The sequence below is a fragment of the Aegilops tauschii genome, chromosome 2 (genome assembly GCF_002575655.3).
Source record: "Aegilops tauschii subsp. strangulata cultivar AL8/78 chromosome 2, Aet v6.0, whole genome shotgun sequence".
Classification (NCBI taxonomy): Eukaryota; Viridiplantae; Streptophyta; class Magnoliopsida; order Poales; family Poaceae; genus Aegilops; species Aegilops tauschii.
The window spans coordinates 487,847,212-487,865,400 of NC_053036.3; the positions used below are offsets into that span (position 1 = coordinate 487,847,212).

The 18,189-nt window shown below is 46.9% G+C and overlaps 2 long non-coding RNA genes across 4 annotated transcripts; one reads left to right on the forward strand and one right to left on the reverse strand.

Moving 5' to 3' along the window:
- Positions 1 to 357: 357 nt before the first annotated feature.
- Positions 358 to 7,258, reverse strand: LOC109777227 (uncharacterized). Of its 3 annotated transcripts, none has more exons than XR_012203129.1 (8): positions 6,830 to 7,258; positions 4,744 to 6,749; positions 4,501 to 4,651; positions 4,227 to 4,296; positions 3,528 to 3,622; positions 3,376 to 3,423; positions 1,643 to 1,746; positions 358 to 851 (listed from the first exon to the last, which is right to left on the reverse strand). It is a non-coding gene; the product is annotated as an uncharacterized lncRNA (long non-coding RNA). The 3 variants fall into 3 exon arrangements; XR_012203130.1 differs by having other exon boundaries at positions 1,643 to 1,752; positions 6,830 to 7,252; XR_012203128.1 differs by lacking the exon at positions 4,227 to 4,296.
- A 684-nt stretch (positions 7,259 to 7,942) lies between these two features.
- LOC141042067 (uncharacterized) lies at positions 7,943 to 9,317 on the forward strand. The gene is made up of 6 exons (XR_012203878.1): positions 7,943 to 8,059; positions 8,135 to 8,308; positions 8,397 to 8,507; positions 8,592 to 8,658; positions 8,773 to 8,874; positions 8,982 to 9,317. It is a non-coding gene; the product is annotated as an uncharacterized lncRNA (long non-coding RNA).
- Positions 9,318 to 18,189: the final 8,872 nt, after the last annotated feature.

The window sequence follows — 18,189 nt, forward strand, 5'->3', positions numbered from 1 at the left end:
GCAGAGAGTTGCATTCATTGGAAATGTAAAAGAATCTATCATGTTAATTGGGTATGGATGGAACACAAATGGTCTACGTATCAGGAATTTTCAGACATATGGATGGCTTAGTTACAACCTGTGGAAGCCCCTTGACTATTAAATCATCATCATCCATCAAGATGACGGTGCTTGCAGGCCAGGGCTAAATAAAATTTGAGTGGCATGGTAATAAACCATAAGTTAAAATTATTCAGTGAGCACACATACTTACGCAACTAAAACTATAAAAACATGGCATAATGCTGAGATAAACTTGGAAGCATAAGAATGCAATCAGACATATGATTTAAACACAGCAGAGCGTAGCAAAACAAATAAACAAAGCACGAAGATCCAGCAGTAGATCTGGCATAACCGAGAGTGACATGGTTCGATAGGACATATTACATCATGAGGTTCACATGTACATACAGATTCATTAAGGCTTAGCAGATAGATTCGGAAGAACCGACTGTGCCATGGTGCGATAGGATATATGTTACATATGGCTATAGATAACTATATTAGTAGGGAGCATCGACTGGCTCTAATGATGATAGCAGTGATCTGATGGTTCTTGCAGGGCTGTTAGAAGTGATCTTCAGGTAGGAAACGGAAATCTTCAGAGCAGTATCCTTCGCTGTCGAAGATCTGTTCATCATCAAGTGAGGTCCTCATCTCTGGGTCGTACGGTGCATTTTCATCGCTCTGGGTTGGCAGGTCCTCATCGTCGTCTGTTGACTGCTCCTGGCCATAAGGATAGACACCACTCTCTTAAAGGTTGACCATGGCCTCATTAGTGTACTGCTGAAGGTATTCACAGCTGGCCTCTACATTGAGAAGAACATTGTTGAGCTCCAGGTCATCTGGAGTAGAAAGATGACCCGTTGCGCCAATGGCGCAAAGGACAAGAGCGAACCAAGCACTCGAAGCATGCAAGTAAGAATATTTAGAGACCGATGATCAACAGAAGGCATCAATGTAGTGGTCTTCGAGAGAAGATCAACATCTTTTCTCCCTATTTTCACAACTGGTTCTATCCAAGAACAAAATACAGCCACCAAGGGTCATATTCTTAATAGCATAGAAAGGGAAGCACTAAAGATCGAAAGCAAATGCATATATGTTTGCATTGAAAAGAGATATGTGACAGTAATCAATAATCTCATAATAACGACACTATGCAGTGTGGAAATCATAACCAAAGTTATTCATATTCGAAACAAATACCAAGCAGTACAACAAACATAATTGCCTAATAAGTTATCCTTCATCTCTAGTTTTACTCTTCTGGCCTAACACGACCCAATCAGAGAAGAAGAATGAACTTGCTAGAAGGCTATTGGAAATGACTCAACGTTGAGATATTTAGGACTGATCACCGTTACATGTCTCAGCCCTTCCCTACCCTCGCCATTGGACAACCTCCAGTTCTACCATGCCATCCCTCGCCTCCGGTGCAACCCTCGCTATTGCATGTCTCTACCCTTGCAACAATATTAGTCTTCGGGTGGAATATTATAAGCCTTGCTAATTGAACTCCATGAATCATACAAGCCTTGCAAGCAACATTTTAGAAGCAAACATGAGGAAAATGCCTCGGAACAGGAAAAAATATTACCTTCAGCAAAAAAAAACAATGTTTCAGCATTCGTGTTGATTCTTGTACACCGAGATTCACAATTTCTGGGAATTCTTCGAATAAAACATCCATCCCCAGGATATCTAATACTTCCACATGAAAATGAAGAAGAAAAACATGGCAGAAATCATCCATCAGTTGAGCTTAAAACATGATAGAAGGTGACAAAAGTATGTCAGACTAACAATAACTAATAGATAACTATTGTTCAAACTATCAAATTGAAATTCCATATCTATCATACAACTAACAGAGCTTCTGGCCTATACACGAAGAAATGTCATGTTCAGAGAAGCCATATATACTAATTAAGAAAACTCAATTTTTAGCAAGACTCATTCATTCGACACGAGGAGGTTGGGGTAGGTTCATGTGTTCCTGTAGGATCAAAACAAAAGGAAGAGGTGGCGAATCATGATTCTCTCGCCTGGCACCATGTTGTTGGCATCAAAAACAGGGGAGGGTCACAAGGGATCTATCCCTAGGGACACGGCTGCATAGAACATACAAATCCAGAACACAAATAAAAATTTGAATGCTTCATCTAATAACATATCACTTTATTGGTCCAGAAATCAACACGGTTCACAAGATCTTGAATGAAAGATACGGTAACATCAAGCCACATATAGGACTATGTATGCATTAACATCACTAACCACTGTATGTCTGAGTGAAAACCTAAAACAGAATCAGTGATGTAAATTTTCTTATAAAGCTATCAGCCTACAAATGAACACACAGCCACATCCATGCTGAACAAACACGCGCTCTGCGCCATTGTTATTACGACTCTTCCATACGGTGGCGCCTCCTGGATATGTCTCTACTCTAGTGTCTCACACACCAGCCATGACGCCTCAACAGATCTCCAAAAAAGGTTTCTAGTTATTCTTATGCAGTTATAGCCAATTGTTCAGAGCATACAAAGCTTGTAAGATCTCAGTGGAAGTGCCACAAAATCATACTTGCACAATGCCACTGTGACAGTATAAGTCGTGTTAAATTCAAATAGAAGGGACGTTCCCAATCAACCTCAGTTGAATTAGCATTGATGAGCTTCTCAAGCTGTTAATTGCAAAAGAAGAGCATATTTATCTCAGCAATTCAACAGAAAGTATTGCTCTTATCATTTCTCACCAAACACTATGCTAACCAGATAAGACATAAAAGAACAGTGATAAGGATTTCCCCACTGCCGCTAGTCTTAAAAATTACACCTCACGAACAGGGAAATTATTGTAGTGAGTGTTTATATGTTCATGTATACAAAAGTTATAAATGGTAAGGATTCTAACACCGTGGTCATGCAACTCACAAATAAAATTTTCTCAGTGTTGCATGTTCATTACAGTTATACATATGAAAACCGTGTGCACGTACCACTGAAAGGCTCCTTCAGCATTTAAGAACAACAAATTAGAAGGAATTTTTCATATATATAGGGTTAATAAAACAAAACAATAGTTATGTTTCCCTTAAAAAGCAGTATATGTTTTAACAGTAGCAAAAAAAATGTTAGCTAAACTGAATACAGAGCACACTTGTTATCTGCAACTGAGTTAGCTCAACATTACAAAACATGTACACACAAAAAAGTGAAGGAAGAATGCATAAATTTTATAAATTTTCCTTGAATCTACACTACCAAGGAAGCCTCAAGAATTGGCAAAATAGCTGAAGTAAAGTGGATCTAGTGTAGCTTCATTTACCGTAGGGGCCCATTTCCGCACAAAAAAAGGAGGCTGGATTTCTGTTTTCTGCAGCCACAACCAGTACCAACAAAAGGTGAGATGCATATTTCACAGAGTAGCACAGCAGCAGGCTACGAGGGGGGAAACAACATGACTAAAAGGTACCATACCATTGGTCCAAATTACACACATCATTTATCTGAAGCGTCATATTGTCTCAATCTACATATCTCATTGGCCAATCCGTGAATTTGTGCCTCTCCATCTGCATCCATATCCACCTCCACCAAGTAAGCATAAACCAAAGCATAGATTTTTACCGGAAAATTGAGGAAGGGGTGAGGAGGAGCTGGTATATGGGATGGGTTGGAGACGCAGTTGTGTGCCGGACACAGTTCTCTGGCAAGATTATTTGCATTAAGTAATCCATAGACCATGCAAAAAAGTAAGAATATTTGGCGGTACCTTGTGGATAATTACCTTGATATTGTTCCTGTTTCCAACATTATTCTAGCAAAGATTAAATAATCCAGCCATAATATGTAATTCTCGATACTGACACAAACATTAATCCGATTATCAAAGAAAGGTGAAATAAGTGGAAAAACATTTTCGAGCATAGTTAAGTGGGATTTAGCTCCCACAAACAAACTATCAAACACGAACTAAAAAAATGTGGATGCTATGATTTTGCTGAAATTTCCCAACCTGATCACTTGATATGCAACAATGGCATGGAGGATTTATATGTTAATGAAGTCTTAATGCCCCAAGTTCCAAACAACTATTTCTAAACAAAACTGCACGTATAATATAAGAGCTCACTGAAGCCATCAGAAAATAAGTAGAAATGGAATTAAGAAACTTACACTAATAAAAGAGCACATGGCAACAGTAGTTCCGGCAATTGTATTTTCGTTCTCTTCTTGGCCAATACAACTAAAATCGTAGCAAGCACAATTATATTTGGAAACCATGCTTACTATTACACAATGGCAAAGAAAAAGGTGACTTAAATGAGATGGATAATAGACAGACAATGCTTTTCTAAGAAATTTGAACACCATCATTGAATCTTTGTTCTGAACAGTGATCTAAAATTTAATTCAGTCAACCAAAGGAAGTAAGATGGTCGAATCATACCTAGCTACATTTTTCTTTCATGAAAGCACGACGGTACATGTCGGTGGCATCTAGGATAGCATGAACAACCTCTTTAAAAGAGGAGCCACGCCACTATGATGAACTTGGGCTGTGACTCGGGTTGACTTTGTATATCACTTAACTTTTCAAGCTGAGAAATATTTGCAAAAGTCAGTCTTAGAAGTCCTGGACATATAATAAAATCAGTGAAATGAACAGCGAGTGTCACATGTATTCACATACCTTGCCATTCTGCAGACTCTGGAGGTCTCCTAATGCCTTTTGCCTTGACTACATCGTGAAGATAAAAGTGACAAAGAAAACAGAGTACCAGATTACATGTGCTAACTGGTAAAGATATAACAGGAATATTCCTGTCACCCTATCTACACGAAAAAGCACCTGAATCAAGCAGTGAGTTGATATCGACATATGAAAGCAAGGAGAAAATTCCTTTCTATACGAAACAACATTATCATCAGCAATACAATAGTCCATTGACCTGTTGCACCCCTTTTTCAAGAAGCTAATTAAAACCAAGAATTGGTACCCGTTTTATATGCACGTAGATCATTTCATTATTGGCTTGAGAGAAAACAAATGTTTTGATGCCATATTATTCGAAGCCACTCTCAATAAATTATTGAGATGAACACTTTTGACTAATGTGGAAACATGGCAACAAAACGTAATATCTAAACGAACAACATCCACCTTGAGGACTGATGCATAAGCAATGACCTCTCATAGAACCGTATCCATGTCAAGTAGGATATAAACATGACACAGTTAAATAATATGTAGTCGAGGGAAATAAAGATAAAGAAAGATAGCTTTGTTCTTCATACATCTGGTACGAAACAATGTGAATCCACGTCTCTCACCAAGGACAAGGAATCTTTACCCAGTTAGCAAATTAAAAATCATGAAACGGTGGACCTGCGACTGTGTGACTGCTTAACTTGAAAGACATAAGCTATACATAAAGCTTAAACTTGATGAATGTGAACATTCAGACACATAGAAACATATGAGAACTCTGTTGGCAATTATCCATAAACTTTATATCATGCTAGTAACTGAGGTACACTACAGATCAGAAATGTGACATTGTACTGTAAAACTATATAGTAGAGGTAACATGGAAAGTATGTATCATATAGATCATTAGAAGTATTGATTTATTCAGTACTTTGTGTCATCGACTTATCTTTACTATTATTTTCTCAGAAGGAAATGCTCCTTGTGCCGCCACACATACATGTTACTACTCCATCCCATAATATAAGTAGTAGATTATTAGGTCCTTCTATTTGAAAACAAAGTTCAACTTATGTATGGTACGAATCAACACAGCAAACCAGGAGCTCTATTTGGAATTTGTAAACAATAGAAAGTTGGAGAGCACTCAATGAAGAAGCACAAATATAAGAAACGAAACTGGATCTTGCCTGAAAAAAGTTAGGGGATGCATTTTAGTTATCTTGAAGTCTGAACCCTGAAACAAACATATCTGATTTGCATTCTCTCAAAGAAGGAACTCATTTTGCTGCTTCTCTGCGATTTTTTGATTCATTCTTTGCCTAAACTGTAGCATATCTCTGCTCATGTTTATGCATTGGAAGTATACATGAGAGATGTTACTGAAAAACTGTTGCTTGTTAGCTGACTGAAAAATTGCTGCTTATCTCAGTAGTAAAACTATTGTTGTTTGTACACTGAAAAACTGGTGCTTATCTCAGTAGTAAAACTTCTACTATTTGTTAATTGGTTGAAAAACTGCTGCTGTTTGAACCAGTATTATGCACCTTATGTATCTCATTAGTAAAAGAGTTTCTACACTGTCGTTTTGTTAATTGGAAAACTGCTTGTTAACTGACTGAAAGAATTCAAATCACTTGTATTCAGTACGGATACAATGCTGCTGTTTGTACTTTTTGAACTCTTAAAATGTTTAGACCTTCACCAATAAATCTCCCGGAAACAATTACTGGATGCGATCTCCCTCGAGGTCAAGTGAAAATATATTTTTATTGAAGTAGACAAACAAAAGTTGCACATATATTTCTATTGTTACAATTGGCCAACCTGCATCTTAAAAATTAAAATGCGGAAACAAACATGAATGGGAGAAAGTGATGATTCACCCCTTTCTTTTTCGTCATGCTCTTTCACAAGATTCTTTCTCCCCGTTCCTATCTCAGATATGAAATTCCACAAGATTCTTTCTCTTCTTTTCTATCACAGATCTGAAAAAAACACAAATTGAGAAATCAAAATCATAGAATCAGAGAACTAAGATAATAACTGGGGGAGGAGGGGGAGCAACCTAGATTGGGGATGGTGATGATGGATGACGAGCTCCTCCACTCCACCATGACGCGAGCGCCGCCTGGAAGTTCTGCTACTCTGCTCCCACCCCCACCGCCATCGTCCTCTACTCCTCCATGCCCACCACGAAGACCATGTTGGCCCTGCTCTCCCATGGTGGCGTCCCTCCTCTCCGTCTCTCTCTCTCCTGCAGATCAAATCGAGCGCCGCCGCTGCCCTTTGCTTGCAGGTTGCCACCGCCGCCGGAGAAACTCGCCGCCGCGTCCACACGCCTTGGATCCGCGGGAAGGACTGGGTGAAGGGGACGAGGATCTAGGGGAGGCGGCTGCGGGATGGAGAGGGAAAAGGTTTAGGGTTGGGGACAGGGACAGGGAGGGGGAGGAGAGAGCGGAGGGGGCGCGGGGGCTGAGGAATGCACATCGAGCACGGGGCAGGCACCTAGTGGGTGGCTAATCCCTTGAGGACACGGGAACGGCTGACCCAGCCAATCCATTTGAGGCTGAGCCCACTAGTCATAGGCCAATAAAAGTAACTGCACAGTGAGAAAAAATTACCAGCAGTCAAATGATCAAACGATCTGGAGCCAAAGTCAAAGGAGATCCAACGGACACGAATGATGCGCGCGGGAAGGCCTCCAGATGGGCGGGTTGCGTAGCTAGAGTTATATGTTCAATTGGGCAAACGAACACAACTCTTAACCAAGGCCAAGCGAACCCAGCTAGCCACACTGTTACACTCCCCTTGCCTTGCTGCCTTGCACCAACTCCCTCTCGATCGGCGAGGATCGCATCAGCACCCTCCATGACAACCTCCTCTGCCACATCATCACCTTGTTAGTACTAATCTTGATGCATGTAGTTGGTTAGTGTGCGTGCGTTGGAAGCGGTCAAGCTGGTGGTGGCTGAGTGCAACAGCAAGCCTGTGTGATGTGCGTGCGTGCGCGCTGTGTGTGGAGGCACTGCGCTCTCAGTGCTACAAAGCCGGCTGGATTAGTGAGTTTGTTAGCTAGACTAGTGCGTGCGTGCGTGGAGTTAGTGGCCGGTGTGGTGGCCGGGTGGTGTGTGCGCCTGGGTATAAAACCCCCACTGTGTACTGATGAAAATGGGGCTGGTATGAGCCGAGCCTAGGAGCCAGAGATGTGCACCGGTAGAAAATTGGGCTTTGGTCACAGGGCAATATTCACATTAGTCCCGGTTTAGAGATGTGCACTAGTAGAAAACTGGGCTCTGTAAGTAGTACTACTTCTGTCAAGGTCAGCTCTTTCATTGCATGTATTTATAATTATCCTCACTATATTATGCAGATTGAAGATCGCCGAATTGAAGAAAAGATAAATCGGTGATATTGGGTTCATTAACACAAATCTCATAGATGCATATACGGTTGAAAAACATGCTAAAGAAGCCGAGGCCAACTTGCTACGATCGTTGGTATTAAATCAAAACAAAGATATAATACTCTTTCCTTACAACTTCAAGTGAGTGTTACTGTCTTGTGCATATTCGGTTTCCCTTATTAGTCCAGGTTATGGTAATGTAATTGATGACTTATGCATGCATGTGCAGCTTCCACTATATTCTCCTAGAGATTAAGCTTGAGCAGGGAGTAGTAACCGTCTTAGACTCGAGACGAAAAGATCTCCAGGACTATGCGGACATGACTCAAATGCTCGAGAAGTAAGTTAAATCGATCATTATCCATCATATCAGCAACTTTGTTCATTTCCTGATATCAAGTAATTGTTTTTTTTTGTCTGGCAGGGTTTAAAGAAAATTCACCACAAAAGCTCCGGGACTGCCGAAGAAGCTGCAATTTTCACACCCGAAAGTAAGTACTATAGTAGCATGTTCCGCACATCTCCTAGTGATTCAAGCGCTAGTTTCATCAATACCATTTAGCATGCTTGCTTATCAGTTAGATTGACCTCTATTTCTTGTAAAGTGGTTGTGGCAGGAACAAGGGAATGATTTCTGTGGATACTACGTTTGCGAGTCTATCCGCCACACGACCTGTGAGCGGGGCTACTCTGACGAACAATATGAAGTGCGTAAGCAATAATATTCACAATTTTATTTTATTACCATCATTTGTGTCGAGATTCATTTATTCATATATATATATATATGTATTGACCCCCTTCTTCAAATTAGATTTTTCGGATGCGGGATGAACTCCTAGCACCAGATCGTATGCGAGCAATTCAAGAGGAATTGGCGGCATTCTTTCTTGACCACGTGATCACTGAAAACGGAGAATACTATGTGGACCCTGTGTTCTTACAATTTAATTAGGAGATTATATTGTAAGAGATAATTATTGTATATATGTAGCCGGTAGTGTCAGATAGATATACGAGAACTTGTTGTTCGACCAATCTCTCGGAGAAGGAGAGGTGGTCGATATCACTTCTCTCTGTATGCATATGTTCATGACGATCTTCTGTTTCCTTCATTTGCTTACTAGCTAGCGTGTCTAGTCCTCTCCAAACGTATATAGTACGTAGCGTCGACCAAGCACGGAGATAAGAGAGGACACTTCTCTCTATTAATTAGTTAGCTAACACAATATATGAAACACCTAAATTAACCCCCCAAAACCCCCACCCCCCCTTCAAAAAAAACAAAAACCCCAGCCCCTGAAATGCTGACGCGTGGATGCCTATTGGTCCCGGTTGGTGACACCAACCGGGACAAAAGGCCCCCCTGCCTGGGCTGGCAGCAGCGGCCACGTGGAGGACCTTCTGTCCCGGTTCGTGTAAGAACCGGGACTAAAGGGTTAGGGCTTTAGTAACGACCCTTTAGTCCCGGTTCGAAAACTGGGACAAAAGGCCCTTACCAACCCGGGTAAAAGCCCCTTTTTCTACTAGTGGTGGTAGTGTCCGCCGGGACCGTGGTATGCGCCCGGTCGGCTGTGAGAGAGCTCCTCTGGGTAGGCGCCGGTGTGTTGCCGGGCCGGGGTATGTGCCCAGTAAAGTAAGGCCGTTCGTGCAGCCGAGGCGCCGTCCTTGCGGCGGGGCGTATGTGCGCCGGAAATATCTGTGTCCCTCTCCTTCCACCTACGTCCGAGCGAGTGCGAGAGAGAGGTAGTTCGGGGTTTGTCCCAACAATTGGTATCCGAGCTGGTTCATCTTGGGTGTCCTTCCCTTGCCGGAGGCATGCCGGCGGTGGCGGCGTTCGCCGGCGGCTGCGCGGTGAAGCTCCGGGCCGTGCGTCGGCTTGTGAAGGTGTGCGGCGTTGCGCCTGACATGTCAGACGCGGAGGCAGCGCGCGTTAAGTCCTCGTCAAGCAGGGCACACGGGGAGTCCTCAGTGATGCGGCTACGGAGCGCGGCGAGCGCATGGCAGCGACCCGCGGCGAGTCTGGGCATGGTGGTGGCACTCGATTTCAACGTCGAGCGACACGGCAACCGCGGCTCAGGCACGGCGAGCAGATGGTACGTCGCCGCGCACAGGGAGGCGCGTGTTGGCGTCGGGCGGAGATGGCGATGACGAGATGATGACGACGGGGGCTGCAGCAACTCCGGCGACGAGTCAAGATTACGGGGGAGGGGAAATGTTAGTACTAATCTTGACGCATGTAGTTGGTTAGTGTGTGTGCGTTGGAAGCGGTCAAGCTGGTGGTGGCTGAGTGATGCAGCAGGCCTGTGTGATGTGCGTGCGTGCGCATTGTGTGCGGAGGCGCTGCGCTCTCAGTGCTACAAAGCCGGCTGGATTAGTGAGTTTGTTAGGTAGACTAGTGCGTGCGTGCGTGCGTGGAGTTAGTGGCCTGTGTTGTGGCCGGGTAGTGTGTGTGCACCTGGGTATAAAACCCCACTGAGTACTGATGAAAATGGCACCGGTATGAGCCAAGCCTAGTAGTCAGAGATGAGGTAGTCTCCCCTGGGACTGTGGTATGCGCCCGGTCGACTGTGAGAGAGCTCCTCAGAGTAGGCGCCGGTGTGTTGCCGGGCCGGGGTATGTGCCCAGTAAAGTAAGACCGTTCGTGTGGCTGAGGTGCCGTTCGTGCGGCGGAGCGTATGTGCGCCGGAAATATCTGTGTCCCTCTCCTTCCACCTATGTCCGAGCGAGTGCGAGAGAGAGGTAGTTCAGGGTTTGTCCCAACATCCCTGTCAAGTGCACCGTCGCCCTCGTCTAGTCGTCTCCACTAATTGCTGCTCCACCCTGCTCGTCATGAACAATATTCGACCTGTCCAGATTTATCCTCCTTTAAGTTATTATAATTACACTGACAGAATGAGAGCTATTAAAATTGACTGGTACTTAAATTGAGAAGACATGACAAAAGTACAAAAAAATCTAAGGAAGCATGGATTTTGAGAAACTACAGTTTTCGTGAACCAGGTTTGACCAGGTTTGGGTCTCGGAGCGCCATTCATGTCCCATAGTATCAGAAGCTCTTCAAGAAAATTCTCTATCCTTGAGATAATATAATAGTCTAATATTTCTGAGCATCGTCATCTAGTATAGTAAAATAGAACAATACACTAGTAGTATCTGATTCGAAAGTTTTCGGGACCTATTTCAAAAATTATAGCATCAGATCTTATCCAAAATGCTAGAACTTGTCTCTTCACAAGGTCATGTTTTGTAACTTATGCAGCTACAAAAATCATCTATCACACTAATCAAAAACTCTAGTTAGACAAAAGAATAAGAACAAGTGCTTCTACCACAATTGTATAGTATGCATTGATAAACCTGCAAAAGTGTGTTTGAATTTAGGAGCAGTCAACACAGGCAATGTATATATATATCTATGGAGCTTATTCTAGAAAGCACATGCTTCCTTTTAGGCATAAAAATAAACACCTGTTGGGCAGGAACCTCAACACAACATAGAGCAAAATAACCCCCCTATGTTTTTTAGATCGTAAGCTTCAAGACTAGCTTCAAAACCAAATTCCTTTTCACTGAAACGCTCCAGCAAGAGAAATTCACGTGTTAAAAACAAAAGAATGAGCAAAAGTTAAAACACAGACACCAACACCTGTAGGCACTTCAGCCGTGTATGTGGGAGCTCATAATTCTTTGCTTCGACGAAGGCAAACAATGGTGGTCATGCCCAAGGCAGCGGATGTCAGGATGTGGTCGTAATGCCCTTGACCAAACTGTTGCCAACCTCGGGTGTCGTAGGTCGCGCCCCTGATCTAGATGGATGAGATGTTGGTGGAGGTACTGGCTGGCGAGCAAGCGGTCGACAAGAAGGGCAAGAAGAAGAAGTATGTACCGGAGGACAGGGAGGGCCTTCGCCGCAGAGCTAGTTCGAACACCCGGTCCGGAGACGCTGCAGCCCCGTCTGCTCAGGACGGGGACGAAGACGAGGACGAGGATGAGGAGGAAAGCGCCTCCTCGCACTCCAAGAAGAGGGTAGCGGCCGACGACGTCGAGGAGGTACAACCCCCTCAGGCCCCGAAGAGGTAGTGTCGGCCTAAGCTGATCCTGCCTGACAGCTCGGACTCCGATGAGGAGTCCAAAGCGTCCAAAAAGGTTCCGGAGAAGGAACCTAGGGTCAAGACCCCTGCTGCCAGGTACGAATTTTGGCTTTTTAGTCACTTTATTTTCAACAATCCCTTACTCATGGAAGTTGATCATGTGTCGTCACAGCACGCTGTGCGGCCATCCCGCCGAGCAGACCTCGGAGGGGATGTCTCCGCCCGTCGAACTGGCGGACAACGGATCCGCGTCGCGCTCCACACCTCCCCTGATCCCTGAAGAGGTCGGGGAAGTGTTGTCCTAAAGGACCCCTCCCCCTCCGAACACGGGGGAGGAGGGCGACGGCACCATGGCCGAGGCTGACACCTCGGTCACCAAAGACCATGAGGGTGCACCCTCCTGGATAATGCGGGAGGGAGTCCGGACCACCCGGACTCTCTTAGCCGTCCGCACCTGAGCCCCCAAGGCCATCGATGGTGCTAGTTCCTCCTTCCGACGGGGAAGGGGTTGAGGGCCCGACGCCCGCACCGAACTCCTCCAACCAGGCGGCAGCGGGATGGCCGGACGTGCTGGAGGAGTTGCTTAACAACTCCGTCATCATTGACGGGCATAAGGGTGCGGTTTTACAGGGTGTTCGGCCTGTCCAATCCGGACTGAACGACGTTGTCCAAGGCCTGCTAACAGGCTTTGAGGTAAGTCAAGTAATACTTTTTTCTAGTAAAGTGGTTTTAGCCCTTAGGTTTAATGTTTGAGTAGGTCGTATGTATAGGAGCCCCCGAGACTCTGTAAGAAGTACAAAGAAACTTGCAGAGGGTCCAATTTCTCTAGGCCACGACTGCTAATGTCTAGGTTTAAAGCAGTGTGATCTTTTTGATGTCACAGGCATCTTCCTTGGCCGCGACTGCTAATGTTGCGACACTAGAGGAGATGGATCGGAAGCTCAAGCGCTCCGATGGAGAGCTTCACCTTTGTCAACAAGCAGCTTGATGAGGCGCAATGTAAGCCCTTGTTAAGGTGTACGGTTGCTTATTGCCGGTTACTTACTTTCTGGACTGTATGCTAATCATATAATGTGCAGATATTGCAGCTGCCACCGTTGAGGTATAGGGCTTGAAGGCAGCCTTGAAGAAGGCCGAGGCCGAGGTGACCACAGAGAAAGCGGCCACTGAAAAGGTGGTCTGTCGGTGTCAAAACCGGCCGATCTCGGGTAGGGGGTCCCAAACTGTGCATCTGAGGATCGAAGGTAACAGGAGACAAGGGGACACAATGTTTACCTAGGTTCGGGCCCTCTTAATGGAGGTAATACCCTACTTCCTGCTTGATTAACTTTGATGAGTATAGGGGTTACAAGAGTCGATCTACCTCGAGATCGTAATGGATGAACCCTAGGTGTCTAGCATATATGATTTGTGATAGCCTCTACGGACCAAACCCTCCGGTTTATATAGACACTGGGGGAGCCTAGGGTTGTACAGAGTCGGTTTACAGAGAAAGGAAACTACACGTCCAGACACCAAACTTGCCATCCATGCAAAGGAGAGTCCCATCCGGACACGGGGGAAGTCTTCCTGCCTTGTATCTTCACGGCCCACTAGTCCGGCCCATGTTACATAGCCCGGACACTCGAGGACCCCTTAATCCAGGACTCCCTCAGTAGCCCCTGAACCAGTCTTCAATGGCGATGTATTCGGCACGCATATTTGTCTTCGGCATTGCAAGGCGGGTTCCTCCTCCGCATAGTTTTAAAGCAATCTTCTGAGTAAGAGAATTGTATCCGGCTCTGTATAACAGTTACAACCCTTGACCACAAGGGCACAATACTTAATCAAAATAAGGCATGTCCACTCATAAATTTTTCTGCGAAACATTACGTCTGGCCTTTTTATCATTTCGAACCGTTTTTTTACCTCCCGCTTTCGCGCTTCGAGGCGCAGCCTCTATTGACACGTCTTGTCAAAGCAGAGATCGTGTCCCCTTATCGCGGGATTCTTATCAATACGAGTTTGGGTAATCCAACCGTGCCGTTCGCACGACCCCTTGGGAATAGGCGAGTTTTAAGGCTAGTGGGGCGGGCGCTTGGTATTCACTGCCTATATAAGTTGATAAAGATCCATCTTTTTTACCCCATGCCTTCTTCCTTCCTCAGCCTTCCCATCTTCGAGCTCCAGCACCTAAGCTTCGATCTTCCCCACCGCCACCAACCTCTATAGCCATGTACGGATTCGGCTCTCAAGGCAAGTGGGTGGCCTCCTCCGGGACGGAGAAGGACATTAAGGAGCTCCAGGAGGCGGGGTACCTGAGTGCGGACGTTGCGCACAGGATCCCTGCCAAGAAGCAGGTCATCCCAACTTTGGAGCCTGGCGCGCGAAAGGGTGGTATTTATCCCCAAATTCCTCCGCGGACTAGGGTTTCCACTTCACCCTTTTGTCTGCGGCCTCATGTTCTATTACGGGCTAGATTTCCACGATCTAGCCCCAAAGTCCTTCCTCCACCTCTCGGCGTTTATCGTCGTGTGCGAGGCGCTCCTCCGCATCCCTTCAACGTGAAGCCGAAGGTGGTTGACGGGCAGCATGCAGACTGTGGAGGTGCTATGGTGCGCAAGCTCCCCAACGTCACCCGCCCCAAAGGGGCCTTCGTGGAAACTGTCAAGATATGGTAGTAGGAGTAGTTCTACATCACCAAACCCCGCGGCGCCAACTGGGCCACTCCTGAGTTTAGATCCAGACCCCCGATGCGGCTCGCGTCGTGGACCAACAAGGGTCTGGACTGGGGGTCGACCGACGAGTTGTTGATGCTGCAAAAGCGCATCAAAAACATTACAGAAAAGAACACCAGCCTCACTGACGTGATCCAGGTGATGCTATTCCGCCGGACCCTTCCCTGCCAGCGCCGGCCTCTCCACATGTGGGAGTTTAATCCAGAAGGGCCGCGGACCCTACAGCAATTCTTCGGCACGACGCACGAAGAAATCTGCAAGATGCTTTTCAAGGCCGAGAAGTCATGGCCAGAGACGACCGACGACATCGGCCTCGACTGCGCTCATCCGGCCACCCCGGTATGTTTTTTAGTTTCCGAACATAACTTAGTTCACAAATCAAAGGGGTATGCTGAGACTTCCATCGTTTAATCAGGGCTGGACGAAGAAGGCGGAGCGAATCAAGTGTCCGGCTTCGCTGCCCGAAAACCCAGCTGATCCTGTGCCGACGAGGATGCTGGTCCCAGCGCCGTACCAGGCGCCAGAGAAGAAGGCCAAGAAGAAGGGCAAGGAGGCCAAAGGTGGCCTCCGCCATAAAGGTATTTAGGACGCTGTGTCCGGAGATACCGAAGCTCTCTCCTGCCACGAGGGAGATGAAGACGAAGAGGAGGAGGAGGAAGAGAGCAATTCTCCCCTTAAGGGGAGGAAGAAGAAAAGGGCGGCCTCCGTAGACCCAAAGGCGGAGGCTTCCAAGAGGGGGAAGATATCCCTCTCGGACGGCTCGGATTCGGATGCCGAAGCCATCCCCGAGTGGCGCTCCAGGCCGAAGCCCCTGGCCGATTCGTAAGTATCCAAGAATGCCTTACATATATCCGGTATTTATAATTGTAGTTTTAACACATTATATTGTGTGCTCCAGTCCGGCCCGCGATCTGCCCCAACTATCATCATCATCGGGGAACTCGCTAGAGCCGGGGATGGTGGAGAGCGAGATGCCTCCGCGAGCCTCTCCGCCAAACGCCACGGACGACACCGAAGTGTTGTCCCAAAGGGCCTCTCCGGGCCACGGAGAGGTGCGGGAGGCCGCCCAGACGGCGCCAGAGGGTAATGCCTCGGCTGCCGAGAACATGGGGGGTACAACCCCCATGGAGACTGACGACAGGGGCCCTGACCAGTCCAGCCCCCAGCCGAACATCATTCAGGAGACCCATGTGACTCCGGAATCGAGCGAGCAACCCCCTTAAAAGGAGGGGGAGCGCCCACTCCGACGGCGACTCCACTAATCCGGAGGCGCCGAACCCTCTGATGGACGCACTGCAACATGCTTCCGTCGTGGAGGAGCACCGTCGAGGGAGTCCAGGATTACGGGGTCCTCGGGCGTCCGGGCTATGTGACGTGGGCCGGACTGGTGGGCCGTGAAGATACAAAACGGAAAGCTTTCCCCCTGTTCGGATGGGACTCTCCTTGGCGTGGAAGGCAAGCTTGGCGTGCGAATATGAAGATTCCTGTCTCTGTAAACCGACTTTGTACAACCCTAGCCCCTCCGGTGTCTATATAAATCGGAGGGTTTAGTCCGTAGAGGCAATCATAACCATACATGCTAGACATCTAGGGTTTAACCATAACAATCTCGTGGTAGATCAACTTTTGTAACCCCTATATTCATCAAAGTCAATCAAGCAGGAAGTAGGGTATTACCTCCATTAAGAGGGCCCGAACCTGGGTAAACATCGTGTCCCCTGCCTCCTGTTACCTTCGATCCTAAGACGCACAGTTCGGGATCCCCTACCCGAGATCTGCCGGTTTTGACACCGAGATTGGTGCTTTCATTGAGAGTTCCACTGTGTCGTCGTCGAAAGGCTCGATGGCTCCATCAATCATCTACAAAAAAGATGGCGCGAAGAAGACCTTTTTCCCCGGCCAGATCTTTGTATTTGGCGGCTTCGCACTGCGTGCCAATTCTCTTGGCCACCTGGAGCAGATTGATAGCTACGCCCCTGGTCACCAGATTAGTTTTGGAAATCTGAACTATGTCATTGACATCCGAGGAGACTTGATCTTCCAAGGGTTCGCGGCCCCAACCACCGCTTCGACCTTAGATCTGGGGCGCGTCATCAGGTCCGAAAACGAGAGTCTAGAACCCGCCGGACTCTCTACGGCCTTAGAGCTCAACCCCAGAAAACCGGAGAGAATAGCGTCTCCGGCCATCATTACAAAGCCGGACTCTTCTCCGGACACTAACTCCGAACCCTGGAAGTCCGCATCATGCGAGTTCGGCCAGGGACCTCCTGTCCCCATCCAAACCTCGCTCTTAAACGAGGCTCTGGACTTAATGCGATCCCTCGCCATTACAGAGGGACCGCTTCTGAATTGCGCCCAGTTCGGACTAGGGCTTGAAAACAGGGAATTTTACTTCCCACCCGCCACCCACTTCATAGCCACTGTCGAGGATCTTACCGACATGCTCGATTACGCCTCCAAAGACATCGACGATATGGACGACGATGCCAGAGAGGAGTAGGCCCAAAACCCGCCGTTCACCGGACGCTGGACGACCACTTCCTCATATGACGTATACATGGTGGACACACCTAAGGAAGGCGACGACGATGGTGAGAAGAACCCAGTTGAGGACGAACCTCCTGAGATAACATCAAAGCGTCGACGTCAGCGGCGCCGCTCTAAATCGCGTCGCGGAAAAGACAGCAATACCGACACTGGAGACAATGATACTCCAGAAAACGCCGAAGACCAAGAAGACCCCATCGGACCAACATCTGAACATGATGATTGGGAGGACGGGCAAGTCGACCCTAACGAGCAAGCAGGGAATGAAGACTCGGAGGACAGCAACTATTTGCCACTCTCCAAAGACGACGTGAGCCTCGGCGATGAAGATTTTATCGTGCCAGAGGAACCCCTAGAACAAGAGCGCTTTAAGCGCCGGCTAATAGCCACGACAAGAAGCCTAAAAAAGAAGCAGCAACAGCTTCAAGCTGGCCAAGATCTGCTCAACGACAGATGGACTAATGTCCTGGCAGCCGAAGAATACGACCTCAAACGCCCAATAAAGAGTTACCCGAAGCATAAGCTGCTACCCCAATTCGACGATGAGGCGCTAGAGCCTACACCACGCGCGTGTAATGCGGCGGATGGACCCGATCGACCACCACGCGTGGCCGAGACAGAACAGCAACTCAAGCCGAACACCAGCCCGCACTACCGCGCCGCA